The 11,794-nt window shown below is 39.8% G+C and overlaps 1 long non-coding RNA gene across 1 annotated transcript; it reads right to left on the bottom strand.

Annotated features, from left to right (window-relative positions):
• Positions 1–120: 120 nt before the first annotated feature.
• Positions 121–11,535, bottom strand: LOC117870944. The gene is made up of 3 exons (XR_004644088.1): positions 11,376–11,535; positions 3,828–3,923; positions 121–739 (listed from the first exon to the last, which is right to left on the bottom strand). It is a non-coding gene; the product is annotated as an uncharacterized LOC117870944 (long non-coding RNA).
• Between the last annotated feature and the right edge of the window lie 259 nt (positions 11,536–11,794).

The raw sequence follows: 11,794 nt of genomic DNA, 5'->3' as shown, positions 1-11,794 counted from the left end.
TTTTTATTCTGAAATCACTGAAACAAACCATTTCTCTTTCTTAAATACAAAATTAATTTTTGGCCAAAGTATTCATTGCATTCTACCTGAATTCACGAATAGTTTCAGTGCCCTGAAAAATGCATTTTTTGGCTAATAAAATATTCACTGACAAAAATTCACCCAGTCCTAGTCATGATGCCATTTCTAACCACATTTAAACTGTAGATAGTTTAAGTCTCAAATCAACTCAAGTGTTCACTCAGAAGGACCCTTAGGACCACCCCTCTCCCTAGGCTTCAGAGCTGGAGCTGCACCGCAGAACGTAACTTCAAAGTTCTGTCTGTACAGCGATTTGTAGAGCATTAGTGGAAGCCCCACTAGCCTGAGTCTGTTGACCTGGGCTTGAAGGCTTGCTCCTTCTTGCTCCAAAATGTTGTGTAGACACAACCTTAAAAGTATCTCAGCTTCTCACATGTTTTACAGGTAATATTCAAATCACACTCGGCAGGCAACAGGCTCTGAATACCAACTGAAAGTTGTTTTTCACAAAGTAATGCAAACTATGACAGTGTCTCACACATGCATTTACACACCGCATACCAAGCCCTTCTAAAAGTTATAATGGTTCAGATCCTGTTTTGTTGCTGTCTTGGCAAATACTTACCCATGGCAACCCAAACCCTTGCCGTTACTAGCAAAGCCAGACAGAGGAGCCCCAGAATCACTGTAAGGAGCCATGGTGAAGATGGAGGAAATTCTAACAGAAATAAGAGAGAGAAAATGAAAGAAAACATGGCTAGAATGTGCCCCTGTCCTGAGACTCTGGGATCAGATCAGAGCTCTCAGCCACACCAGTCTACCAAAGCCAGAACCCCCCATTGGAGCTAAACCAATCCAATAATAATAACTATTGAATGTGTGCTCAATAAATCTGGCATGAATTGAGACAACTTGGGGAAAACAGTTGCTCCTGGTGAAGGCCAGACCTGTCACATCCCAATTTCTGCCCAGGCCCTGGCCCAATGTGGACCTAAGCAAGTTCCCAGTAATGTGCCATTTCCTGCCACAGTAGACAAAATTCTAATTTTATTGTTTCTGAAATATGAGACCATGGACAGTAGCTACAGCAGGAGGAGGATGTTTTGCTATGAACACTTTGATAAAAGAAAGTAAGGAGCCAGCAGCTCATAATGCATAATATTTTGCTGCCTCTTCTGCTTTGAAAGAGTGTGAAACTCCAGATCAGAGTAGGCCATTTCCTGCTCACTAATTTCTGATAGGAAAGGAAAGACATCTGGAATGGATGGAAGGATGGCAAGGATGGAGAGACAGGTCTATGAAATTGTCATTACAGTAGGCGGGAATATAAGTTCATAGATGTTAAGGCTAGAAGGCAACGTTATGATCATCAGGTCTGAGTTCCTGCATAATAAAACACAGGCCATAGACCAAACACACAGTAATGCATACGACGAAGTGGGTATTCACCCACAAAAGCTCATGCTGTAATACGTTTGTTAGTCTATAAGGTGCCACAGGACTCTTTGCTGCTTTTACAGATCCAGACTAACATGGCTACCCCTCTGATACTTGACAGTAATTCCTGTTTCTAAAACCAATAAGTTATGGCTGAACTAGGTTATATCTTATAGAAAGAGAGTCAATCTCCATTTAAAGACTCCAAATGGTGGAGAATTATCACATTCCTTTGTCATCTGTTCCACTGGTTAATTACACACACTGTTCAAAATTTGTGCCAGATTTCCAATTTGACCTTTATCAGAGTCATCCAATTAGGAAGCAAAAACAATACCATGTGACTTAGGTGACAACTCATATAGCTCAAATAGTGAAGTATGAACAGTGAATTCTTGAAGCAGTAGCCACTTCAAATTAAGTTAACAACCAACTCAAAGATTGGAACATAAACCACATACTGAATGATTTCAAATAGAAAACTTTTTTTTTTTTTAATTTAAGCCTGTTCTCAGATAAGTGATGAACAGGGAAAGGGGCTGAATTCTCTGAGGACCAGATTCTGCGATCCTTACTCATGTTGAGTAGTACCTTATTCTGTGGGGTAAGATATTACTCCCCATAAGGAAAGGAATTAGAATCTGGCCCTGTAAAAAATGTTCCCTGCAGTAGTGGCCTAGTAAGAACTGAGTGAAATTGTGTAAGGATATCAGGATTTGACCCAATGCGGGCTGTAACTATTAGATTATGCAGACGAACAGAAAGCATATAGTGAGATGGTGAGTTCAATATTAGTTTCTTATTTTCTGCTATCTGTAAACTATATATAAACCATTGTAAAAATATTTCTGTTTCTTATGAGGCTTGCAAATAAGACAGTTATTACAAGAAACCTTGCAGGGCACCAGTAAACTGATGCCTTAGCTTGCAGCAACTAGAACTCTGGCCTATCTAGAAGCTGTTCTGGAGAATAGCCAAGAGATTCAGGCTGAATCATCTAAGAGAACTCAGCTTCCTTTTTTGTATCATATTCCCCAAAGCCCCCTGTATATAGTATGCAAAGCTTGTGCAGCATTATGGTTGTAGATGGGAGACCTGGCAAGTATAAGGAGTCCAAATGACTATAATGAAATGTGCCAGACAGGTATGGACTTTTGGACTTAATAAGTGTCAAGTAGATTTCCTGGGGAATCTCTGGGGAGGGGTTCATGCAAATTCCACAATGCTGGTTATGCCACAACAACAACAACAAAAACACCTTTTTGAAGTTACACCCGGGGGAGTGGGCCATTGACTGGGGTTTACCTGTTCTTGGAAACTGAAAATCAAAGACCAGAGCAGTATAAAGAAACAGTTGTACTATACAATTGGGGTATGGTTTCTGATCTTAAATGCTGACATGAACTTGGGAGCAAATGGGCAAACCCAGTTGTGGGGGTCTGAAAATTGACATCTACCAGAGCCTGGGGTTGGAGCTCAGGGTGATCTTAGGTAAGCTTTTAGCATGCATACAGGTCATTTTATTGTTTTTTAATATGTTTTCTCTTTAATGCTTTTGTCCTAAGAATAAATGCAGTTTGCTTTGTGAAGATTGGTTGGTAACTGGAATACACTCTTATAGCCCTTGGAGAAAGAGTTAACTGCCGGCGGTGGCCCCTGATCAGATCTGCTGGGAAATTGCAGTCAGGTGCAGAGGGACTGCAAGCATAAACTCCCAGTCTGAGGGCGAGTGACAGCTGGAAAGTCTAAAATCTCAGGTAGGTGCCCACAAGGAAGAGCAGGAGGGAGGGTCATATATGTAGCTAAGTCTGGAACCGCGTCAGTGGTTATCCTCAGGTCCAAGAGACCTTTCTCATGAGTGATGGCTCCAAAGCTTTGCCGACTGGCAGAAAGATTCCATGGTGAGGCTTCAGGGCACCGGAAGTTCTGGAAAACCCGAACAGGGCACTCAAAACGGTAAATATTTGCTCCCAGAGCAATCCACCCAGATGCCTTCTCTGAAAGCCCACCTGGGGGTCAGCCACCCAATCACAGGTGCACTAGCCTGTTCCCTCTTAAAAGGCGAGTACCACCCAGTGATAGAAGGGTTTATTACTTCATAATCAAATTGCTGCATTCCGGGGCTTTGTAGGCACAAAGCCACCTCCTTCCCATATTTGGAAAACTATTCATTTCTGGGGGTACCTTCATATCACACAAACTGGCACAAAACTAACAACATAGTTTTACTGACATTTGAGAAAAATCTCTAACACAGATTCTTGCTATATAATGTTAGGGTTTGTAGGATAAAGTTCAGGAAGGAGATTTGAGAAGGGCTAAAAGAATAATGTTAGACATAGATTCAGGAGATTATAAATATACAGTACCTGTGACCCTGGCATGCTTTGGTCTTCGTTTTCTCTTCTGCTCTGCAGGAGTATGAAATCTGAGGTCCACAAAGCTCACTGACTGCTCACTCATTTCTGGTGAGTTATGGGATAGAAATTCCAGAGATGGGGTTAGTGAACTGAGATGAACATTGGGATTTGTACTGCAGTGAAATGGCTGTTAAAGCCAGTAATAGCATAAACATGAACAGGAGCAATGTAACAGGCCAGCCTGCTCAGTGGATCAGTACGAGTGCTCCTGCATTCCTCACAGACACTTAACTCCCACATAGCAAAGGCCACAAGAAACACTGTGATGATTTGGGTCACAGAAACCCCTTTGGGACTGCCACCTGATGGGTCTAGACTACCTCTGAGCCCGTTTTCCCTGCGAGTTTGGGACTTTAGTACCTTGTCTTGTTCAAGCCAGACATGTTTGCCTGCTGCAAACACAGATCGAAGTCTGAACCACGTCCCCCAAAAGCTGCAGGCTTAACTGAAAACAGCTTAACAAGTGCTCCTGTCTCCAGCACTCAGATACCCAGCTCCAAATGGGGACCAAACCCCAAAGAAATCCATTTTACCCTGTATAAAGCTTATACAGGTTAAACTCAAATTGTTCACCCTCTATAACACTGATAGAGAGATATGCACAGCTGTTTGCCCCGTCAGGTATTAACACATACTCTGGGTTAATTAAGAAGTGAAAAAGTGATTTTATTAAATACAAAAAGTAGGATTTAATTGGTTCCAAGTAATAACAGACAGAACAAAGTAAATTACCAAACAAAATAAAATAAAACATGCAAGTCTAAGTCTAATACAGTAGGAAACTAAATGCAGATAAATCTCATCCTTAGAGATGTTCCAATAAGCTTCTTTGACAGACTAGCCTCCTTCTAGTCTGGGTCCAGAAATCACTCATACCCCTTTAATTACTGTCCTTTATTCCAGTTTCTTTCAGGCATCCTCTTGAGCCAGCTGAAGACAAAATGGAGGGGTTTCCCAGGGGCTTATATAATCTCTAGTGGGTGGAAACCCCTCTCCCCCTATGTAGAATTACAGCTACAAGGTGGAGTTTTGGAGTCACATGGGCAAGTCACATGTCCATGCATGACTCAGTTCTTTACAGGCCAATGCCATTGTCCATATGCTAGTTTGAATGTTCCCAGGAAAGCTCAGATGTGGATTGGTGTTTATCAAGGACCATTGTTAGCCAAGTACTCCCAATTACTTGAATAACCCCTTCAGACTATGTTGACCAGATTTGCCTTACGTGCTTCCTACAGCAAACACTGTAAATACAAGCATAGAGCCAATGCTCATAACTTCAGATAGAATCATAGAATATCAAGGTTGGAAGGGACCTCAGCAGGCCATTTGGTCCAACCCCCTGCTCAAAGCAGGACCAATCCCCAACGAAATTATCCCAGCCAGGGCTTTGTCAAGCCTGACCTTAAAAACCTCTAAGGAAGGAGATTCCACCACCTCCCTAGGTAACCCATTCCAGTACTTCACCACCCTCCTAGTGAAAAAGATTTTCCTAATATCCAACCTAAACCTCCCCCACTGCAACTTGAGACCATTACTCCTTGTTCTGTCAAGATATAAAAATGATACATGCATACAAATAAGATGAATACATTCAATAGAACATAACCTTTGCAAAGATATGTTACATGGCATATGTAACATAAAACATATTCAATTTATGTCATATTTACATTCATAAGCATATTTCTATAAAGCATTATGGGGTGCAACGTCACAAACATATTCTACCTTTTATGGCTGGCTAGGCCACTCCATCACATCCCGGTGGATGATGATTTGGCTCAGTTATACACACCTTTGTCACCTCCTGGCTGGGCTAGCAATGCTTTTTAGCTGGGCATGAAGCCATCAGTCGCAGGACATTCCAACTACTACAGAAAGATGCAGCATGTCTCCTCAGCAACACAGGCTGCTGCATGAATATAACATCAGTCCTCCACTCACTGGACTAGCTCCCTATAGAATACCAGCTCAAATTAAAGATATTAGTCTCTAGCCTCATGGTGCTCAGATTCCTAAAAGATTGCTTGAAGCTCCAAGATCAGGCCATGGGACCAACAACTCCACTTCTTTGGCACAATGGTATTTTGTACCACAAGGACAAAGCTGGTCTATACAGGAGACAGAAATTTCTCAGGAGCAAACTTCCACAGGAACTAAACCATCACAGACATCACCTTCTGCTCCAAGTGCAAGGCGCACTTCTTAAATTTTGCCTTTGATAGCATAATCATATAACATAGAGTACATATAATTTATTTTAAAGGAAAACACACTCACACACCCTCCAAACTACACTGTTCACATAATTTCCTCTAGGCCAGAGGAGAAGAAAAGAACAAAGTGTATGTGACAGATGTTAGTCACCTCCCTTAGTGCACTACTGAAAGGTACTCAGATAGATAGTGATGAAGGTGGCATAAGAAAATGTGAAGAATAGAGCAGCCACACTTTATCTCCTTCTGATACTAGTAACTGCCTGTATTTATAAAAAATAATGTAAATATAATGGAATGATGCAGGCCCTACCTAGTTACAGCTGCAATTTAGTTTCTATTATAAACTCAATTTTGGGGTTCCACATAAATCACCAAAAGGGCAGATTTGTATTAAAATTAGTAGGTGAGAACTTGGTCCAAGGTAAAAATTTTCTGCAAAATTTAAAGTGAGTTGGGAGAAGATGTTTGCCAGATTGCTACCCTCAAAATACAGTTGGCCACTCCCAGTCCCTATTCAAGCCCAAATTAATACTGTGTAAATTTGCAAATGAATTTTAGTTCTGCAGTGGCTGGCTCATTACAAAAGCAGCTTTGCCTCTCCTGGAATTGACACCTCCTCATCAGTTATTGGGAGTGGACTATATCCACCCTGATCGAATTGGCCCTGTCAACACTGGTTCTCCACTTGTGAGGTAACTCCCTTCTCTTCGTATGTCAGTATATAATGCCTGCATCTGTAATTTTCACTCCATGCATCTGAAGAAGTGTTTTTTTACCCACAAAAGCTTATGCTCAAGGAAATCTGTTAGTCTTTAAGGTGCCACAGGACTCCTTGTTGTTTTTGTAGATACAGACTAACACGGCTACCTCCTGATACTTGTAGAATCAGAGACAGCCTTCTAGCACTCTAGAAGTGCTGTGTCTTCTCCTTAAAATACTTTGTGTAAATTTGAGGTCCTCTAAGAACCATAAATATATCCACTAATTAAAGGAAATTCAGAGAAAATACAACAAAAGACATCTGTAATCTAATGAAATCTTAGCTGACATATCTACAGTATGTAACTTTCCTTCATCGTGGTATGGTTAAGGGGTGGAAGACTCGATAGATGAAGAAAAATTAAGAGCTTGATGTAAGAAGTGCAGAGAAGCCCTAAGTTCCATGGAAGACAATGAAAGTTGTGTGTGGTTTTAACAATCAATAAGGGGGTCTTGAAAAAACAAATGAAGTAAACTCCCTAGAGGTGGCATGGATGCTACTTAAACCATAATAAAATTTCAGAAAATGCATGTACCAATGAATGAAAAAAGAACCAGAAAGGCAAGGAATAAGCCAATATGGCTACATGGTGGGTTTTGAGAAGCTATTCAAGCCAAAGAGAGTTCCTTCAAAATTTGGAAATCTGACCCCACTGAGGCCAATAAAAAGGATCATAAATTACAACCGGTAAGAGGGAAATTAGAAGAATCAAAATAAATTTTGTATAGCAAATAGGTATAAAAACAAACAAGAGATTGTTTAAGTTTAGCAGAAGCAGAAACCCTGAAAAAAAAAATATCAGTAGGTCTTCTGAATCACCAGAGTTTATAAGGACCAATTAAGGATGAGAAACTGCTGAGAAGCTAGATGATTTCTTTGAATCACAGAGGATATTGGCAAGAGTCCTACCCTGACCTGCTATTTTCTGGTAACAGAGATTGGGTTGCAGAGATTGATCTGTCAGAAGAAGCAGTGCGTGAGCAACCAAATAATTTATAAATCAGTAAGTCACCAGGCCCAGATGGTACATCTCAGTATTTTGAAGGTTCTTAAGTACGAATTAGCTGAGCAGCTCCTAACAAAAATATGTCATCTCTCATTAAAAACAGACATTGTTTCTGAGGACTGGAGGGTAACAAATGTTGTACCTGTATTTGAAAAAGGCTTTATGGGTGATCTGGGGAAATATAGATCAGCAAGCCTTATAACTGTACTTGGTAAATTGGTTGTAAAGATAATTTAAAACAACAACAAAACACCTGGAAGATCATGATCTGATAGGGTCTAACCATAACAGATTCTGCAAAGGAAAATCATGTCTCATGAATCCTTTAGAATTCTTTAAATATGGCAATAAGGTAGTAGATAAATTAGAGAGGGTCCCGCACAAAAGGCTACTGAAGAAGTTAAGTTGTCATGGGGTGCGACGCACAGTGTAGTCATGGATCAAAAACTGGCTCTAAGGCAGAAAGCAGAGTTGTAGTAAATGGTCAGTTTTCATCAAGGAAAAAGGTTAACATTGGAGGCCTCAAGGTTCTGTATGAGATCCCATGTTCTATAATGTGTTTATTAATAGCATGGAAAGGCAGGGCGTAAATAATGAGGCAGCAAAACAACACAATGCTATTTAGGTCAATCAGAACTAGTGAGGATTGTGAAGAACTTCAGAGAGACCTAAACAAGCTAGGAAAATGGGCAACATGATTGAAAATGAAACCCAATGTCAATAAATGCAATGTAATACACATTGGAAGGGAAAATTTAAACAACTTGTACACCTTACAGAGGTCTAAATTAATGTATCACCTCAGGAAAGGGACCCAGACCTCACTGTAGATAGATTAATGAAAACCTCTGCTCTGTGGGTCAACAAAGCAAACAAAATGTTAGTATGCATAAGTAATAGAGAATTATACAAAAATATTATGCCTTTATATAAGTCACTGGCCTGGCCTCATCTAGGTACTGCGTGCAGCATTGGTCATCCCATCTCCAAAAAGGCTATTGTGAAACTCAGCAGCGTTCACAAAAAAACAAGAATGATCAAGGTAATGGGAAAACCCACATATGAAGACAGATTGAAAAGACTGGAATTATTTATTGTAGAAAGAAGATGAAGAAGAAGGACCATGATAACAGTATATAAAGTAATAAATAATCTAGAGAAGGCAGAGCAGGAAATTCTGTTCTCTCAGTCTCTGTAAAGGGACATTCAATTAAATCAAAAGGTGGGAAATTCCAAACTGATAAAAGTAAATAGTTTTTCACATATTATGTAAATAAACTGTGGAACTCACTGCCACAGGAAGTCACTGAGGCCAAGAACTTATAAGGATTCATAAAGGGACATTTATATGGATATCAGAATATGCAGAATTGTAATTAATGGCAACAACAATTTTAGAGAGTCCTGACAGGGGACGTAATACCTTTTATTGAACCAACTTCTGCTGGTGAGAGAGAGACAAGCTTTCACATGGCTACAACAACACTGCATACAACAAAAGTTAGGGAAGGGATATTAGACCTCATGAATCAGTGTTTAAGCCAACCTCTGTTAGAACTCAGAATGAAGCCTAGTGCTGGGGGCAGATTATTCCACATATGACTAATGTAATGGTTTAAAACTTCATTGGGAAGCATCTGATGCTAGCCATTGTCAGGGGCTGGATATTGAGCTAGAACTAGTCTGATCCAGTGTGAAAATTTCTATGTCCCTTCATATGACAAGTATTTGAAGGGTGAATGCAAGAAAGCTGAAGAGAAATTCTCTAGCATTTTCTTAGGTACTATTAACAATAATGAGAAGTAATTGCGTAAAGGGAAAATTAATGCTAAATATCATAAAGTGTTCCTCTGTAGCATGGCAAGCCCTGTTAAAACCTGAGTAATTTAAAACTGGACTGGACAAAGCCTTGTAAAGTAGACTGTAGAGTACAGTTCTTCATTGCTATGTCTTTTCCATCTCTCCTTTCTATATTTCATTAAAGAATAATAATTCAGAATGATTATTTACAGAGATCCTTTGGTCTTAGTCCCTAAGAGGCACAAGCTGGAGGCTATGAAACAAAAATCTGCATCCCCAGTTTTCCATTGCATATAATTGCAGCTTTAATAGCCAGTCCGATGAATTGCAGATCTCCTTCAACTCCTGCTGACTTCATAGGCATTTCAGAGTAGATTAAGGGGCATTCAGCACCTCACAGGATCCAATCACTAGTATTCACAGCTCTGTAATTTTTTAGAATTTGATTTAATGCACATTTCATGGCTATGCTAGAGTTCAGCAAATCATTGACTCAGACATTTGAGGTGTAACAGACTACAATCTAATTGTAATTCATTTAGGGTAACATTTTAAACGGTGAGTTTGGCATTGAAAATCAATGAGATTTAGGTTCCTAAGTGCCTAAGTCACTTTGAAAATGGGCACCTAATAGGATTTTGACAAGCACCTAATTCCCATGGGACTTAGGTACCTTCAAAATCTCACTGGGCAACTATCTGCATCTTTAGATGTCTAAACACTTTTGAAAATCTGGTCCTTAGGGACTTTTGAAAATATTACCCCGAGTCCAATCCTCTGGCCAAGATAAGATTGTTCTCTATGGTATGTGAGGTAGGATTAAAATAAAATTAATAGAAAGAAAGAAAGAAAGAAAGAAAGAAAGAAAGAAAGAAAGAAAGAGCAATCTATTAAAAAGAAAGCAGGGTAAACGGAGACCAAAACCATGCAAATAGTTAAGGCTTACAAACCCATTGAAAATACAGAAATAAATAGGAAAATCTTAGAAATAAATAGTACACAGGAAAGGAATGAAGGCAAAGAAGAAACATCTCGTATGAACACTTCCCTCTTTTTCTCCTGTGTGTTCTCTAATTAGACTGTATGGACTAAAGGGAAGCAAACTCTTTTTCTCTCTGTAAACTTTCCTACACATTTCCCCCTCTCCCATTTTCCAATCAACTATAAAGAAAGTTACAGTTTTACATTTTGAAGTTTTAATTATATTAAAAAATGTTCAAAACAAGAAAAAAAAATCTTTTCACAAAAATATTTTACACCTCCTCCCTGTCCCATTTTGGGGACCAGCTCTAGTAGCTATATTTATATGGCCTTATCCTACAATGTACAGCGCACAGGTGAACCACTATGCTCGCATGGAGCTCCATTAAATTCAGCTTTGCTGTGTGAGTGTTCTGCAGTCCACCCAGGCATTGTACGTCCCTGTATCAGAACCACAGAGTCCAATTCTGCAATGTTCTGAGTACTGTCAACTCCCATTCACCTCATCACCTCACAATACTTGGTTTTCCTTCCAAGTGCTTTGTCCAGTGCTGTTTGATACTAGCTAGCCTCCATCCATAAGGGAGGGAAAATGTCACCTCAGACATTAAATAAATACTAGACTACAATTGCAAGACTTCCCAATATAGTTTGTATTAATCTTTATCCAAGGAAATAAAAAAATTAATGTACAAACAGACACAACGGATGTAATCTATAGCAATTACCTTAGTAAAAAGGAAAGTCCTGGAGAAAAACTGGTATTAGCTTTGTTTGTGTCCGAGGGTCCACAGCCTCGGCCTCAAGTCCTGGACTACAACTTTAAATCCTGTACTTCCCTTGTCTTTGCCCACAGGGAGAGAGATGGGCAGTGTGATATCACCATTCGAGTGTCCTGTTATAAGTGGAACAGTACAAGCCAAGAGAGGGATAATTATTTGTTCTGCAATGTTCCGTCTGAAACCGCAAAGGAAGCGCTCATATTGCTGATTAGAGAGGCATGGCCCTTGTCCAAAAGAGAACAAAGAGACTTTCCTCTTCAGAGGACTGAACCAGCACTGACAACACCTGTTGTTTTAACTTCAAAAGCTACTTGGTGTTATTTAAATTCTGAAGCTAAGTAACTGTCAGAAACAAATACTCAACT

Source organism: Trachemys scripta, chromosome 1 (genome assembly GCF_013100865.1).
Source record: "Trachemys scripta elegans isolate TJP31775 chromosome 1, CAS_Tse_1.0, whole genome shotgun sequence".
NCBI lineage: Eukaryota > Metazoa > Chordata > Testudines > Emydidae > Trachemys > Trachemys scripta.
Note: the sequence above shows the minus strand (reverse complement) of the source record. Positions and strands in the feature narration are given on the sequence as shown.